At 40.7% G+C, this 18,625-nt stretch overlaps 1 protein-coding gene across 4 annotated transcripts in view; it reads right to left on the minus strand.

The window, feature by feature from the left end:
* Positions 1-17,361, minus strand: part of PIK3C2A (phosphatidylinositol-4-phosphate 3-kinase catalytic subunit type 2 alpha) — a 128,474-nt gene extending 111,113 nt beyond the window's left edge. For 2 of the 4 annotated variants that reach the window (XM_066251045.1, XM_066251046.1), the window contains exon 1: positions 17,233-17,334. The gene's annotated coding sequence lies outside the window, so the exon portion shown is untranslated. Of the gene's footprint in view, positions 1-17,232 lie in introns of all 4 variants that reach the window. The other 2 variants (XM_066251044.1, XM_066251047.1) reach the window with 2 other exon arrangements.
* Positions 17,362-18,625: the final 1,264 nt, after the last annotated feature.

Raw genomic sequence — 18,625 nt, forward strand, 5'->3', positions numbered from 1 at the left:
TTAAAAAGAAAAAGAAAACAATTCCTATGTAACCTCAGCATAAAGAAGACCACCCTAACATGATTCAAAATCTAGAAGTCATGAGAGAATATTCAAGAACATAAACATTTAAAAAAAATAACATTTGGGCCCTGGCCAACTGGTTCAATTGTAGAATGTCAACTCAGTACGTGGAGTCCAAGGTTCAATTCCTGATCAGGGCACACAGAAAAGCGACCCCTCCTCTCTCTTCCTCTCACTCTCTTGGTCTCTTTCCCTTCTCTCCAAATCAATAAAATCTTCTAAAAAACCAAAAATAAATAAATAAATAAAAAATAACTTTTGGCCCTAGTCAGATGGCTCATTTGGTTAGAGCATTGCCCCAAAGCACAGAGGTTGTAACGTTCAATCACCAGTCAGGGCACATACAGGAACAGACCAATGTTCCTGTCTCTTTCTTTCTCTCCATTTCTCCCTCCCTAAGAACAATAAATAAAAATAAAAAAAAACTGAATAACTTCTGTTTGGAAAACAAGCACCACTGAATTATTTGTTTCTTCAATAAATATGTGGTGGGTATATACTGTAAGCCAGGCACTGTTTTATGTGCTGAAAGTAAAATAAAAATAACCAGTAAAAATGTCAATGAAAAAAACAATAACTGGGAAAAAATATTTGCTACTCATATTACAAAGAGCTAACTTTGCTAATACAGAACAAGGAACTCATAAAGAAAAACAACCGTACAGAAAAAAGGATAAATAGTCTGCTTAAGTAGTTCACAACTAAGTAAACATGTTTATTCTTTTACTCATATTGAGGCAACAGCAATTTAAAAGTTATACTATAGCTAACTGTAATCCAAACTGATATACTCACAAGAAAGGGGAAAATAATATTCAATGGGCAAATATTAAAAGCAATACCCTTAAGGTCAGGAACAAGACAGGGATGCCCCCTTTCACCACTCTTATTCAACATGGTTCTGGAAGTCCTAGCCACAGCAATCAGACAAGAAAAAGAAAGGCACCCAAATTGGAAAAGAAGTAAAGCTATCATTATTTGCAGATGATATGATACTGTATATAGAAAACCCTAAAGTCTCAGTCAAAAAACTACTGGACCTGATAAATGAATTCAGCAAGGTGGCAGGATATAAAATTAATATTCACAAATCAGAGGCATTTTTATACACAACAATGAACTGTCAGAAAGAGATTTTTTTAAATTAATTAATTTATTCATTTTAGAGGGGAGAGAGGGAGGGGAGGAGCAGGAAGCTTCAACTCCCATATGTGCCTTGACCGGGCAAGGCCAGGGTTTTGAACCGGCAACCTCAGTGTTCCAGGTCGACGCTTTATCCACTGCGCCACTACAGGTCAGGCCAGAAAGAGATTTTAAGGAAACAATCCTCCCTTCACCATTGCAACCAAAAAAATAAAGTACCTAGGAGTAAATTTAACCAGAGAGATTAAAGACTTATACTCGGAAAATTATAAAACATTGATAAAAGAAATCAAGGAAGATACAAACAAGTGGAAGCATATACCGTGCTCATGGTTAGGAAGAATAAACATCATTAAAATGTCTGTATTACCCAAAGCAATTTATAAATTCAATGCAATACCGATTAAAATACCAATGACTTATTTCAAAGATATAGAACATATATTCCAAAAATTTATATAGAACCAAAAAAGAACACAAATAGCCTCAGCAATCTTGAAAAGGAAGAATAAAGTGGGAAGTATCATACTTCCGGATATCAAGTTATACTACAGGCCACTGTACTCAAAACAGCCTGCTACTGGCATAAGAAAAGGCATACAGATCAATGGAACAGAACAGAGAATCCAGAAATAAACCCACACCTTTATGGACAACTGATATTTGACAAAGGAGGTAAGAGCATACAATGGAGTAAAGACAGCCTCTTCAACAAATGGTGTTGGGAAAACTGGACAGCTACCTGCAAAAAAATGAAACTAGACCATCAACTTACACCATTCACAAAAATAAACTCAAAATGGATAAAAGACTTAAATGTAAGCCGTAAAACCATAACCATCTTAGAAGAAAACATAGGCAGTAAGCTCTCTGACATCTCTCGCAGCAATATATTTGCCGATTTATCTCCACGAGCATGTGAAATATAAAAGGATAAACAAATGGGTCTATATCAAAATAAAAAGCTTTTGCGCAGCTAAAGACAATAAGAACAGAATAGGCCCTGGCCGGTTGGCTCAGCAGTGGAGCGTCATCCTGGCGTGCGGGGTACCCGGGTTTGATTCCCGGCCAGGGCACATAGGAGAGGCGCCCATTTGCTTCTCCACTCCCACCCCCTCCTTCCTCTCTGTCTCTTTCTTCCCCTCCCGCAGCCAAGGCTCCATTGGAGCAAAGATGGCCCCGGCGCTGGGGATGGCTCCTTGGCCTCTGCCCCAGGCGCTAGAGTGGCTCTGGTCTCGGCAGAGTGACGCCCCGGAGGGGCAGAGCATCGCCCCTGGTGGGTGTGCCAGGTGGATCCTGGTCGGGCTCATGCGGGAGTCTGTCTGACTGTCTCTCCCCGTTTACAGCTTCAGAAAAATACAAAAAAAAAAAAAAGAACAGAATAAAAAGACAAACTACACAATGGGAGAACGTATTTGACAATATGTCTGATAAGGGGTTCATAACCAAAATTTATAAAGAACTTGTAAAACTCAACACCAGAAAGACAATCCAATCAAAAAATGGGCGAAATAAATGAATAGACACTTCTCCAAAGAGGACATACAGATAGATGGTCAATAGGCATATGAAAAAATGCTCAACATCACTAATCATTAGAGAAATGCAAATTAAAACCACAATGAGCCTGACCAGGTGGTGGTGCAGTGGATAGAGCATCGAACTGGGATGCGGAAGGACCCAGGTTTGAGACCCCGAGCTCACAAGCTTGAGCGTGGGCTCATCTGGCTTGAGCAAAGAGCTCACCAGCTTGGACCCAAGGTCACTGGCTCCAGCAGGGGGTTACTCCGTCTGCTAAAGGCCCACAGTCAAGGCACATGTGAGAAAGCAATCAATGAACAACTAAGAAGTCGCAACTCGCAATGAGAAACTAATGATTGATGCTTCTCATCTCTCTCCGTTCCTGTCTGTCTGTCCCTGTCTATCTCTGCCTCTGTAAAAAAAAAAAAAAAGGCACAATGAGATATCACCTCACACCAGTCAGAATGGCACTCATCAACGAAACAACACAGAATAAGTGCTGGCGAGGATGTGGAGAAAAGAAAAGGGAACCCTCCTGCACTGCTGGTGGGAATACAGACTGGTGCAGCCACTGTGGAAAACAGTATGGAGATTCTTCAAAAAATTAAAAATCGAACTGCCTTTTGACCCAGCTATCCCACTTTTAGGAATATACCCCAAGAACACCATAGCACTGTTTCAAAAGAAGAAATGCACCCCCATGTTCATGGCAGCATTGTTCACGGTAGTAAAGATCTGGAAAGAGCCCAAGTGTCCCTCAGAGGACGAGTGGATTAAAAAGCTTTGGTACATATATACTACGGAATACTACTCAGCCATAAGAAATGATATCGGATCATTTACAACAACATGGATGAACCTTGATAACATTATACTGAGCGAAATAAGTAAATCAGAAAAAACTAAGAACTATATGATTCCATACATAGGTGGGACATAAAAATGAGTCTCAGAAACATGGACAAGTGTGAGGGGATTACAGGGTGGGGGAGAGGAGAGGAGAGGGAGGAGGTTGGGGGAGGGGAGGAGCACAAAGAAATCCAGTTAGAAGGTGAGGAAGACAATTGGACTTTGGGTGATGGGAATGCAGCATAATCAAATGTCAAAATAACCTGGAGATGTTTTCTCTGAACATATGTACCCTGAATTATCAATGTCATCCCATTAAAATTAATTTTAAAAAAAGAAAGGGGAAAATATACATCATACCAAAATTTATTAGATATATAAAACAGTAAAGAAAAATTTATAGTAATTTTTAATGATACTGTTAAAGTGGAAAGGTTGAAAAATATACAAACTAAGCATCTATCTTATGAAAGAGAAATAACAGCAAAAGAAAAGCACATGGATAGGAATAAATACAAGAAAAGAAATTAGTGTTATAGAAAATACACAAAAGAGAAGATTAGCAAAGACAAAAGTTGGTTCTTTTGAAAATACTAATAAGATAGCTGGTGTTGCTGACAAGAAAAAAATAAAGAGGAATAAGCAATACCAAGAATAAAAGTAGGATATCTAACTGATGAAGCAGACTTCAGAAAGATAATAAGGGTATTATTCAGTTTACGCAAATAAAACTTATAATGTACAGAAATTCTTAGAAAACAGTAACTTAAATAGAAACACTAAGTTGAATAATCTTACAACCAATAAAGAAACTGAAGCAGTAAACAAAAGTATTTTTCTCAAAACTCCAGGGCTGGATGGCTTGCTTCATTGGCTTTTTATGATTTAAAAACAATCTTTCACAAACCCTTCCAGAGAACAAAAAAGAAGGCATACTCCCCAAATTATTTCTGAAACTATTGTAACCTTGATAACAAAATCAGCCAAGGGTGAGAGAAGAAATAAATCTTAGTTATAAACACATATACAGAAAGTCCAAGAAAAAATTCAGTTGTAAATACAAAATGCAATTTACCACATCAATAATTAAAGAATTACCCTGTGGTGGCCAGTGGATGAAAAGCATCAACCAAGAATACTGAGGTTACTAGTTCAAAACCCTGGGCTTGCCCAGTCAAGGCACATATAAGAAGCAACTTCTATAAGTTGATGCCTCGCTCTCCACACACACACCCCTTTCTCTTTCTCTCTCTAAAATAAATATAATCTTTCTAAAAAAAATTTTTTTAAAGCGTATGTTCAGAACTCAATAGATATTCTTAGCCAAATATGAACTGAAGGGAATTCCCTATTTGACCAAGGGTATCACAGTATACTTAATGGCAAAACTTCAAAAGCTTTCCCTTGACCATGAACAATAACCAGGATGCCTACCACCAATTCTATGCAAAATTCTTTAAATTCCCAGACACCTAGAAAGGCAACAAAAAGAAACGAAAGTTAAGATAAAGTAGAAAGAAATAAAATATTAATGACAGATAAAGTAAAACAAAAAAAAATCTGAAGAATATGCATATAGAATGTAAATTACATGCCAGAATTTAGTAAGGTTACTGGATATTACACTAATATACAAAAATCAATTGTATTTCTATATACCCACAACAAAAGGTCCAAAAAAATTTTTCTAAAGGTAATACAGTGTGTCCGTAAAGTCATGGTGCACTTTCGACCAGCCACAGGAAAGCAACACAAGACGATAGAAATGTGATATCTGCACCAAATAAAAGGAAAACCCTCCCAGTTTCTGTAGGATGATGTGGCAGCATGTGCGCATGCGCAGATGATGATGTAACACCGTGTATACAGCGGAGCAGCCACAGCCATGCCTGTCGAGATGTGGACGGTACAGAGGAAAGTTCAGTGTGTTCTGTGGCTCGCTAAATTAGAATCTGTGACCAAAGTGCAACGTGAATATCGGCGCATTTATAACAAAGCGCCACCACATAGGAATAACATTACTCGGTGGGATAAGCAGTTGAAGGAATCGGCAGTTTGGTGGAGAAACCCCGTCCTGGTAGGCCATCAGTCAGTGACGAGTCTGTAGAGCAGGGGTCCCCAAACTGCGGCCCCCTGAGGCCATTTATCCGGCCCCCACCACACTTCTGGAAGAAGCACCTCTTTCATTGGTGGTCATTGAGAGGAGCACATTGACCATCTCATTAGCCAAAAGCAAACCCATAGTTCCCATTGAAATACTGGTCAGTTTGTTGATTTAAATTTACTTGTTCTTTATTTTAAATATTGTATTTGTTCCTATTTTGTTTTTTTACTTTAAAATAAGATATGTGCAGTGTGCATAAGGATTTGTTCATAGTTTTTTTTATAGTCCGGCCCTCCAACGGTCTGAGGGACAGTGAACTGGCCCCCTGTGTAAAAAATTTGGGGACCCCTGCTGTAGAGGCTATACGGGATAGATACCTAAGGAGCCCTAAAAAAATCTGTGCGTGAGCCCACATCAAACTGCACTGAATAGGCATGAAACTGGGAGAGTTTGGCCCTGGCCAGTTGGCTCAGTGGTAGAGTGTCGGCCTGGCGTGCGGAAGTCCCGGGTTCGATTCTCGGCCAGGGCACACAGGAGAGGCGCCCATCTGCTTCTCCACCCCTCCCCCTCTCCTTCCTCTCTCTCTCTTTTTCCCCTCGAGCAGCCGAAGCTCCATTGGAGCAAAAGATGGCCCGGGCGCTGGGGATGGCTCCTTGGCCTCTACCCCAGGCGACAGAGTGACGCCCCAGATGGGCAGAGCATCGCCCCCTGTGGGCGTGCCGGGGGGATCCCGGTCGGGCGCATGTGGGAGTCTGTCTGACTGCCTCCCCATTTCCAGCTTCAGAAAAGTACAAAAAAAAAAAAAAAGAAAAGAAAAGAAACTGGGAGAGTTTTCCTTCCTTTTATTTGGTGCAGATTTCACATTTCTATCGTCTTTTGTTGCTTTCCTGTGACCGGTCAAAAGTGCACCATGACTTTATGGATACACAGTATTTGGAAGTACTTGTGGGAAATACAATTCAAATTTGCAGTGTGATGAGAAATACTGGGTCTTGCATCACAGAGCAATTTATCTAGAGATGAATATTAAATGTTACCCGGGTAAAACTAAAGACCTGAAGTAATGAAGGTAGTTGAGACTGACCTGGGAGAATGTGTAGAATGAAGGGAGAGAAAAAGACCAGGAAGAAATCACGAGGGCCACAAAAACTTAAGCAGGAAACAAAAGGTCAGAGGACAATAACTGACAGGTATGAAGACTAGTGTCAGAGAAATGAGGGAGCAGAGAGTATCCTAAGAAGAAAGCAATCCATATTGTCAGAAACTACAGGGAGGTGACATAGGATGAGGACTGAAAAACACTCTAGGTCTAAGAGCTGTGAATATTTTAAAGGTAACTTTTTTGGGATATAATTCACTTACAAAATTCACCCATTTAAAGTATACAATTCAGTTGTTTTTAGTATATTCAGAGTTATGCAATCATCACCACTACCACATTTCAAAACATTTTTATCACTCCCAAAGAAAACCGTTACACGTTAGCAGTCACTCCTCACTTTACCGCCCCCACAGACCCCCATTAGTGATTTTCACAGAGGGCACTTCACACAACTGTGGAAAACTGAAAAGTAAGAAATTACAAGTGACAAAGGCATATTATCCTTTCAATTTTTTTACAGTAAAAGAACTAGGAGAGACAGGTAAAAAGGAGGAGATGTCAGGAATGACAGTTTAAAACTGGAAACAACTTCAATATGTGTAGGTTTAATAGGATTCGGGAAACAAAGACTGAAAGGCACACGATCCAGGAGAGAAATACTAGCTCGGATCCTTGGTATAGTTGAGTAAGAGAGAATCAGAGCACAGACAGACAGGTCTGACTTGGTAAGGAAGAGACACCGTAGGAGACTGAGGTAATAAAAATAAGAAACTGAGTCAGTAACGAAAAATGGATGACTGGGAGTAGGGAAAAGCAGATATACTTTTCATTACCTAAACTTTGATAAGTTTTAAATATTTCATAAATGGCAAGCTTTACTATTTTAAAACAAAGATGATAAACACATAATAGCAGGATTTTTCTCCTTATTAGTTAGAGAAAAGATGAAATTGGAGCCATAACTGGATATAAGAAAAGAATGAGTCATAAGAAAGGTTAAAAGAAGAGCTTTCCCCAGTTTCTTCACAAGTTTAAAGACAGATGAGCCTCACCTGGCTCCCACATTCTTTAATCTCCGTACCACACTTAAAATTATGCTTTACCTAAGTACTACAATTAATGAAAGGCATAACTCTCCCATTTTGACAAAAAGCAATGGCTACACTGTAGTCTCACAAGCACCAGCAGTGGTCATACTTATTATCCTCAGCCCTTAGAAACAACATTCTACACATAAAAGATTAAAAACCAGAGCATTCATCCAGAATAACTTTCTATATCTGCAGATGTGTATAACTGTATGTATTTGAGAGGGGACAAGGACAGGGAGATACAGTCACAGCAAGAGGTTCCTGTTGAAAGTAGTTTTACTGACAAAGCCATTTTCAATCTAACTCTGAATCTCAACAGTAGTACTGCTTTGTGGAGATAATTGCTGAACTTTGGACTACTTTATTGTTCATTCATTTCACATGAATAAGTAAATATACTTCAATATCACTCAATTCCAACATGATAAGTAACAGAAAGCTTTTGTGATAAATCTTATGGTAGGCCTTGGCCGGTTAGCTTGGATAAGAGTGTCATCCTGAAACAACAAGGATGTGGGCTCGATCCCCAGTCAAGGCACACACAAAAAGCAACCCAAAAACTCACGACTGAGTGGAACAACAAATGCTTCCTTCCCCCGCCGCTCATTCTCCCTCCCTTTCTCTGTCTCTCTAAAAAAAAAAAAAAAAAATCAATAAAAATTAAGCTCTGGCTGGATGGCTCTGGAGCCTTTGTCCCACAGTGCAGAGGCGCAGAGGTTGCCAGCTTGATTTACCCAGCCAGGTTATTGAACACAGACAGGAGCAGCTTGATGTTCCTTGTCCCTCTCTCTCTCCCTGCCACTCTCCAAAAAAAAAAAAGTCTTACGGCATAAGCTGCCATTCCAACTTGGATTAAGGTAGGAAAAAATAAAACTAAATTACAACTGAGAACCCACAAATAGGAAATAATAATGAAAAACTAGTATGACTACTTCAGGAATTTTATCCTCAAAATCCATCAATTTCTATGGCTAATTAAATCTTGATTTCACATGACACTGATTGCATGAAATTGCTAGTTTCATATAACAGCAGGAAGAGAAAACGATGGTCCTGAGCTCTAATATCACACCTCCCTCTTACTGTGTAATCTTAAACAAGCTAATATAATCTGCCTTTGTCTTACTTTTGTCACCTGTAAAACACAGATCACATGTCATAGTGTTGTACACTTAAATAAGATTTTATAGTCTGACCTGTGGTGGCACAGTGGACAGAGTGTCGACCTGGAACACTGAGGTCACCAGTTCAAAACCCAGGGCTTGCCTGGTCAAGACAAACATGAGAAGCAACTACTACGAATTGAAAGTTTACCACTCCTCCTTTCTCTTTCCCTCTCTCTCTCCTCTCTCTAAAATCAATAAATAAAATATTTTAAAAGATTTATATATATATGTATAGTTATATAATGCCTAGTACATAACAGCATTAAAAAATACATATATTACAACAAAAATAGAGGGGGAAAAACAAAAAAATACATATATTACATCTGTCCAATTATTGGAACAACCAGCAGTCTATTCCTTTCATTAAAAACCACAGCTTAGGCCCTGGCCAGCTGGCTCCTCAGTGGTAGAGTGTTGGCCCGGTGTGTGGAAGTCCAGGGTTCAATTCCTGGCCAGGGCACATAGGAGAAGCACCTACCTGCTTATCCACCCTTCCCCCTCTCCTTTCTCTCTATATTTCTCTTCCCCTCCCATAGCCAAGGCTCCACTGGAGCAAAGTTGGCCCGAGAGCTGAGGATGGCTCTATGGCCTCCGCCTCAGGCACTAGAATGGCTCCGGTTGCAGTGGAGCAACTCCCCAGATAGACAGAACATCGCCCCCCTAGTGCAGTCAGGTGCAGGTGGGAGTCTCTCTACCTCCCCACTTCTCACTTCAGAAAAATGCAAACAAACAAACAAACAAAAAAAACCCCTACAGCTTATTGACAATAAGCACATGAAAAGATGCTGAACATCATTACACATTAAGGAAATGCAAATCAAAATCACAACGAGCCTTACCAGGTGGTGGCGCAGTGGATAGAGTGTCGAACTGGGATGCCGAGGACCCAGGTTCGAGACCCTGAGGTTGCCCGGCTTGAGCGAGGGCTCGTCTGGTTTGAGCAGGGCTCACCAGCTTGAACTAGGGGTCCCTGGTTCAAGCGGGGGCGGGGGGGGGTGTCGCTTGATCTGCTGTAGCCCCCCGCCCTCCGTCAAGGCACATACAACTGAGGAGCCGCAACAAGAGTTGATGTTTCTCATCTCTCTCCCTTCCTGTCTGTCTGTCCCTATCTGTCTCTGCCACAAAAAAAAAAAAGTTTATAAAAACCACAACAAGATACCACTTTGTATAAACTAGAATGGCTATAATTTAAAAGAAAGAAAATAAGTGTTGACAAGGATGTGAAGAAACTGGAATCCTCGTACTCTGCTGATGGGAATGTAAAATAGTGAAGCCACTTTGGAAAGTACTTTGGTGTTTCTGCAAAAAAATTCAACGGGCCTGACCTGTGGTGGCACAGTGGATAAAGCATCGACCTGGAAACGCTGAGGTCGCCGGTTCGAAACCCTGGGCTTGCCTGGTCAAGGCACATATGGGAGTTGATGCTTCCAGCTCCTCCCCACATTCTCTCTCTGTCTCTCCTCTCTCTCTCTCCCTCTCTGTCTCTCTCTCTCCCTTCCTCTCTCCTCTCTAAAATGAATAAATAAAATTAAAAAAATATATATATATTTAAAAAAAAAAAAAATTCAACAGAACTACCATAAGGCCACTCTTAGGTATATATCCAAAAGAATTAAAAACAGACTTTTATATCTGTACACAAATGCACAACATTAGTCGCAATAGCTAAAAGCTGCCAACAATCCAAGTATCCATCAACAAAAGGATATATTGATACAAAATGTAGCGCATTACATACAATGGACTATTCAACCATTAAAATAAAGTTCTGATACATGCTACATGTATGAAAACAGCATACAAGGTTAAATAAGAACAAATATTGCATAATTTCACCTATATAAAATATCTAGAATGGGTAAATTCATTGAGACAGAAGGTGGACTGGCAGTCAACAGGGGTTGGAATGAGGGGGAATATGTAGTACAGCTAAATAGGTACAGAATTTCTGTGTAAAGTGGTGAAAAAATTTTGGAAACATGGTGTTGATGGTTACATACCTTATAAATAAAATTAATGTCACTGAATTGTACACTTAAAATGGTTAAGGTAACAAATTTTGTTATAGAATTTACAATAAAAGTAATCTTGACAGAAATCACACAATTTTTCACCTTTAAAAAAAAATTTTTTTTAATTTATTGATTTGAGCAAGAGAGAAGTGGGGGGGGGGAGAGGGAGGGGGAGAGAGGGGAGAGAGAAAGAGAAGGGAAGGTGGGGGGGAGGGGAGACACACACACACACACACACACACACACACCAAGCTGTTCCTGTACATAACCTAACTGAGAATTGAACCGGCAACCTTTGTGCCTTGGGACAATGTTCTAACCAACCAAGCTATTTGGCCAGGGCTCCATCTTCAAAAATTTTAGACTCTTATTTTTAACAATTAGCAAATATCAATAGTTTACATACATAAAAAAATAATAATAGGGGAAACTAGGTCCAGAGTTTATGGGAATTCTCTGTACTACTTTTATTATCTAAAATTGTTCTAAAAACTAGTTTAATTTTAAGGCAGTTTATTGAATCTCAAAATCATTATGCTGCATGAAAGAAGCAAGACTCAAAAAGCTGCATATAGTGTATGATGCCGATTTATATGACATTCTGGAAAAGCAAAATTATAGAAACAAAAAATGTTGCTGGCAGAGACTGGAGGGTGAGTAGAAAGGATTGATTACAAAGGATCATTAGAGCACCTTTCCAAGTGATGGAAATATTCTACATCTTAATTGAAGTGGTAGTATACATTGTTGCTATTTCTCATAATTTATAGAGCTGTACACCTAAAACAGATAGACTTCATTATAAGAAATTTTATCTCAATAAATCTGATTTTTAAAAAACCTGAACAGTGTCTGACCTGTGGTGGCGCAGTAGACAGAGCATCGACCTGGAATGCTAAGGTTGCCAGTTCGAAACCCCAAGCTTGCCGCGTCAAGGCACATACAAGAAGCAACTACTGCAAGTTGATGCTTCCTGCTCTTCCCTCCCCGCCCCTAAACTCAATAAATAAATTCTTTAAAACACACACACACACACACAAAAAAACCCTGAACAGTTACAGTATCATTGCAATACAGGCAAAATTCCAGTCTGATAAGTGTCATTATGAAGTTTAATCAGATAAAACCAGGCTATGAAACCTGGAGCCAAAGAGCACCTTTTCCAACTCAGCACTGTGGTCTCAAAAAAAACACACCAAAAACAAAAACACACACACACACACACTAAAGTTAAAAAAAAGAAGTCAGAACAGTTATAAATAAAATTAGGAACACAAATAAAGTTACTTAATAAATCAATTTGGTTATGGCTACTCATAGCACAATGGTCTTTATAGGTATTTAGGTCTCCTTTAGTGCTTATCTTAGGGAGGGAAAAACATGCTTTGCATAATTCCCAAAAATGCAAATAGAAAAAATTTTAAAGTGTTTTTCTCTTCCCTAATTAGACATGTATTTTCCTAAGTCTACCTGCATTGGTTTCTCTCCATTGTCTCCTCTCATTTTCCATACCTTTTTATCTTGAAAGAGGACTTTTGTCTTTGCTTTTTCCTCTCATTCCATAGCAGAACTTTTACAATACTTAATCTCTTCCTGCTTCTGTTATTGTCTGAAGGTAAACTGACAATTTCTGTTTTTATAGGAAAATACCTTTTTTAAAATAGCCTGCTTCAATACTGCAAAATTTTTAACCAATTTTCTTAACACTGCCTATTCCTTTCTCTTCTTGTAGTCAAATTCCTTATCAAATCCCTACTCGTTTCACAACAGGAACTAGCATTACTCTGCTGCTCAATTATAGTTCCCAATCTCTCCTAACCATGTCTTCCATACTATATTCTCAAGCCACAAGTTCATAGCCTGTGCTAAGATTTCCTGAATCATCCAAATAATATAAAATTTGACCACAGGCCTAAATTCTTCATAGCAGATATTTACTGTCTCATCTTTTACTTACTTTGTCCTGTCCTTATCTTTTCAAATAAGCCTTGTGAATCCTTCCTTAAACATACTTTCTCTTATCTAAGTTTTCCCCCAAGTTGTACTCTGTGCATTGAAGTAACTCTGTCCTTGACACTTCATTACCTTTTTACTACGGCAACATTTAAGATCTAAATTCTTTTCCAAATATTGATATCTCACTGCTTGATAGTACCACAGCAGGGTCTAGAACATGATCACTTTAATTCTATCCTTATAAATAAAAGGAATTCATCTGTTAAGATTTAATTTGAGCATTATCTTATCAGATGCACTCATTCCCTCTCTCTCAGCCCAGGTGATCACATCCTTTTCAGTACTATCTGGATCCACTACTGCCCTTATAACCATACTGTTATAATTTGTGTGTTTGTCTCCTCAGGTAGACTAGAACTTCTTTATAGCAAGCACTGTCTCATTCATTTTTCTATCCCAGAAACCACTGCAGTTCCAAGCACCTTTGCAGGGCTCTGAAAATAAGATCTTTCAGGGGGTCAAGTTTTAGTCCTACTGAGGGTCAATTAATAAATCAAATCATGTACTATGTGAATGCACAAAACTAAAACATTCATCTTTATCATTTACCTGCCCACATTTTTTTTTGGAATATGGTAACTATGTAATAAAATGGTTAATTTATGTTAACAAAGCAATACAAGTTACAAAGCATTAAAAAAAAAGCTCTTTGTGCATGAACAGGCGGTGGCGCAGTGCATAGAGCAGGGGTCCCCAAACTTTTTACACAGGGGTCAGTTCACTGTCCCTCAGACCATTGGAGGGCCGGACTATAAAAAAAACTATGAACAAATCCCTATGCACACTGCACATATCTTATTTTAAAGTAAAAAAAACAAAACGGGAACAAATACAGTATCTTTATTATATGCAGCTTAAGTGTCTGTTTGTCACCAATAGCTTATTGGTTGCTTGCGTAACTGTACTAGCCAATGGGGTGAAGTTGCCATGGCTGAACGGAAATTGAGCGGGTCAGGGGGAAGGTGAACATTTGTTTGCATTGGCAATTATCTGCTTTTGAAACAATTTAAGGCTGAATGCAAATTGAGCGTGTGTGTGGGGGGGGGAAGTGAACATTTGTTTGCATTGGCAATCATCTGTTTTACGTAAAAACTATGTCTTAATGTAATTTCTTTTAAGAATGCCTCCTAGAAAATACAGCACTGAAGAGGAGAGAAAAGGAGCTAAAGCTGCACAAAAACAGCTTTCCCGACAAAAAGAAACCACTGAGCAGAGAAAGACAAGGCTTGCTTCAGTCACAGAGCAAATGCGTCTTTCTTGGTGGCTCTTAAAAAATGTACCGCCAGTGGTTTCCTTCATTGCACTCTACTTTAAGCAATTAAGCAAGTAGAAGGGGGAAACCCCGTGGGGCACTAAGCAAAGGGGTGTCCTCGTCGCCTGCCCTGGGTAATTCAGTTTGAATTAGCAGACACCTTTGCACAAATCATTTTTTTTTAATTTTATTTTATTTATTCATTTTTTAGAGAGGAGAGAGAGGGAGAGAGAGAAACAGAGAGGGAGAGAGGGAAGAGAGAGAGAAGGGGGGAGGAGCTGGAAGCATGAACTCCCATATGTGCCTTGACCAGGCAAGCCCAGGGTTTCGAACAGGCGACCTCAGCATTTCCAGGTCAACGTTTTATCCACTGCGCCACCACAGGTCAGGCGCACAAATCATTTTAATTACAATTTATAATATCTAGAACAGCGGTCATTTCGTATGACCGCCGGGCTTTCTAGTTTAAAATAAAGAACAAGTAAATTTAAATCAACAAATTGACCAGTATTTCAATGGGAACTATGCTCCTCTCACTGACCACCAATGAAAGAGGTGTCCCTTCCGAAAGTGCAGCGGGGGACCAGATAAATGGCCTTAGGGGGCCGCATGCAGCCCGCAGGCCGTAGTTTGGGGACCCCTGGCATAGAGCATCGGACTGGAACACAGAGGGCCCAGGCTCAAAACCCCGAGGTCATTGGCTTGAGCACCGGCTCACCGGCTTGAGCATTGAGGTCGCTGGCTCAAGCGTGGGGATCAGAGACATGACCCCATGAATGCTGGCTTGAGCCCAAACGTCACTGGCTTGAGCAAAGGGTGACTCGCTCTGCTGTATCCCCCCATCAAGGCACATGTGAGAAAGCAATCAATGAACAACTAAGGTGCCGCAAGGAAGGATTGATGACTCTCATCTCTCTCCCTTCCTGTCTATCCCTATCTGTCCTTCTCTGTCTCTCTCTCTCTGTCTGTCACACACAAAAAAAGTGCTTTTGCACTGCTGCTGCTCTGAAAAGTCTGGTCTGATGCTCTGATAAGAATTTGATCTCTTGGGAAATCCAACACTTCGTTAGGTGTAAAAGTTCACTTACTACGTGTGTTTACCAAGTAAGAAAACATGCAAGATGAAGGAAAGATTCCTGAACATGGGAACTGAAGCTGCAATCAATTAATTGAAAATTTTGGAACCATTCATGGCTGAAGGGAGAAAAACCATGTTAATACACAGCTAATTACTAAAATTATAGTTTCTAAAATTCCTAAACACAAGGCTGCCAGCTTTCCTATTCCATAAAACAGAAAAAAATTGAGAAACCAATGGAAGAAAACATTAAAATATATTGATTTTCAAGCAAAACTGCAAGCAAAAAACCAAAAACAAACTGCAAGTAATGTGCATTCAAAATATAAATAGCAAGAGATTTTCATCAGAAAAAATTGTATTAGTATATGTTAATTTATGCAAACTAACTTGTGGAAGCTCTGTTAGGTGCTTTGTACTACATAAAAATCACTTTTGAATTAAGTTTGAGTTAAATAATAAAATCTCTCTATTTTCATTCAGTCATAATGCTTTCAGTACTCAAAGACTGTCTTAATGTTAAAGAAGCAGTTATCTTCAACTATATAGACCTCAATTAAGGCTTGTTCATCTAATTTGCTACCAAGAATAAGAGCACCCACCTCAACTATGGCAGAGCTGCTGAGTCTCTTAGGAAGACTTGGCCCCAAGCCTAAGAGGCAAAGGTACAAAGTCTCTCCTGAAATCAGTGTTCATGGATTTCCTATGCAGTCTTCCCCCTTTAAACTGTATCTTCACCACTCTTCTAATAATAGCTTTCTTTTTTCTGATTCTCTTCTCATTTATGGCTTTGATGCTCCAATATATTAAACAATTTTCACAACACAGCTTTTCTGCCTAACATCCACCTGGAAAGTTTTAGGGTATTTCTTTAATAGGTAATCTTGTTCAAAGAAGAAGGCCTCTTTCCTTAGACTCAATTAAACACCCACTGTTAAAAATAAAAACATAATTACAACCTCAACTTCTATCAGGAGAATATAGGGAAAGAACTACTACAGGTTCTTCCGTGTTCTTTATCTCCTGACTTTCCTCCTCGGTTTCCTCCTTCCTCATTTCCTTTCTCAATCCCTGCTCCCTACTTCCAAAAAAAAATTCTCACAGCTAAAGAATCTCGTTTTTAAAGCCAAAACATTTAGGGAGGGAAATAAGTACATGCTGTTTTTATCTTCAATTATTTTTGTTCCTCCGTCACTCAGGAAGTTATTCCGGCCGCCCTCCCAGAAGATGATGCGCTAAATACACACTGAAATAATAATCGTCCCCTAGCAAGTGGAATCGCGCACAAAAAACAAAACAAAACAAAACAAAAACGGGTACAGCGGGGAAGTGGGATGATAAAAGGTTCATTAGCCACAAATCACGAGATGGGAGAGAGAAGGAGGTGAAAAAAGGAGGTTGGAGAATGAGAACAAAAGTGAGAAGTGCAACACACACTCGCCAGATTTAACATCTCAAGAAAATAGGACCGGCCAGTGCGGCTCCAGCCCGGTCCCGAGGGACAAGGGGGTAGCCTCCCCTCCCCTCCCCCTCTGGGACAAAACTAACTCCCAGCCCCTCCGCCTCAGTCCCCGAGAGAGGCCTGGCGGGGCGCCGGCCCCTCGCACCTTTGCCGGGGCAGTTGGCGACAGCCTGGGTGTAAGCAAGGCCCGGATGGAGGTGAGCCGGACTAGGGCAGCGCCAAGAGTACGGATGGAGGGTCAGAGGCGGGCACCCGCGGGACTGGGGGCTCCGGCAAAGGACCCTTCCATCCTGGAATCCCCGGGACACCTCGCCGCCCTTCCAGAGCTAGGTCCCAGGAACCGGCTTCCGTCGCACACACCGCTCCTCACCTCACACTGCCTGAGCCTCGGTTCCCACCACAACCCGACCCGCAGCAGTGGCCACTGTCCGAGCCATTTTCCGCTCAGCTGCCTCAGCCGCCGCGGCGGACTCCGCGGCCAGCCAAGCGCACACGTCACTTCCGGTCAGGGCAGCACCGCCTTCCGCGCCCAGGCTTCTTGAGGATTGGCTGGTGCAGAAGGTCTACCTGAGGTAGCGGGCGGGGCTTGGGCGCGTCCTGGGAAGTGCCAGCTGGGGTGATGGCTAGTAGGGTCCGGCTACCCTCCGGGGAACGTTGAGTGGGCTCTGGACGTCTCTCCTCACATCCGGGATTCGGGGAGTGGGGCCTCGGTGGTCTCTGGCCGGGCCTCCCAAGCCCCGCCAACCAGTGAAGTGCTCTATTGTTGCCATGCCCTCTCCGGGGTCTCCGCGCTCGCCTCTATCCCGGCTGCAGCTTCCAGATTTGTGGTCATTGCCCCAGGCCGCGCAGAGATTAGTTTGTGATTGGAGACTGAAAGGAACAGCAAAACCAATCACTTCAACCAGCGTTTACCGATTCCTCACTTCGAATCGGGTGCTGTGGGGTGTGTGGTTAGTGACCCATAACATGGTTTGTGTAACGCTTTCAGAAGCGCTCTTTTAATCCTATCAACAGCCAGGTAAAGAAGATCATCCAGCTTCTTTTCTACGTTGCAAACTATCTTCACATACAATCTCCAGGATGATACCTTCCTCATTAGAACTAAGTGAGATCATGCTTCTAAAGCGTTTTGTCTTCAGTGTCAGATTAAAAAATTGCATAACCATGTCAAGCAGATAAGAAAATGATCCCCATTTACAGATAGTGTAGCTGGGGACCCTGTTCAGATTGGGTTCTGACTCCAATCCGTAGTATTACAACAGATTTTTCTTTCAACAGTAAGAGATCCGCTCCTTCCAGATATTCACAATCAAATGTGGTAGAGTGATTTGAACTGCAATTTTTTTTTAATTAGTGAGAAGGTTGTAAGAAAAGTATATACTTATCTCCAACACATAATGGGAAAGAAATCTGATATTTTTTCTTTTGGAGGGAAGATGGGGGATTGAGAGGATATGAAATGGATAAAGCACTCTAATTGCTGTAATAAACATGCCTACACCTCCCAGGAGATGAGATTAGATGGAGTTGCTATTCTGTGAGTTTAAAAGCAACTGTTATTCCTTGTAGCTGTGGCTACCAACTCTAGTTCACCCACCCTTCCCACGTCTAACTTCCCAAAACCCTCCAATCACACACACTTCCAGGCAGGCTTTACACACCATAGAAGAATGTCCCTTAGGAATTGTTTTAGTTTCACAGCATTGTTCTGCTTTATCTTCTCATCAAAGGAGGAATTTCTAGAATTGGCAGCTCTTCCATAG

This window comes from Saccopteryx bilineata, chromosome 1, assembly GCF_036850765.1.
Source record: "Saccopteryx bilineata isolate mSacBil1 chromosome 1, mSacBil1_pri_phased_curated, whole genome shotgun sequence".
Classification (NCBI taxonomy): Eukaryota; Metazoa; Chordata; class Mammalia; order Chiroptera; family Emballonuridae; genus Saccopteryx; species Saccopteryx bilineata.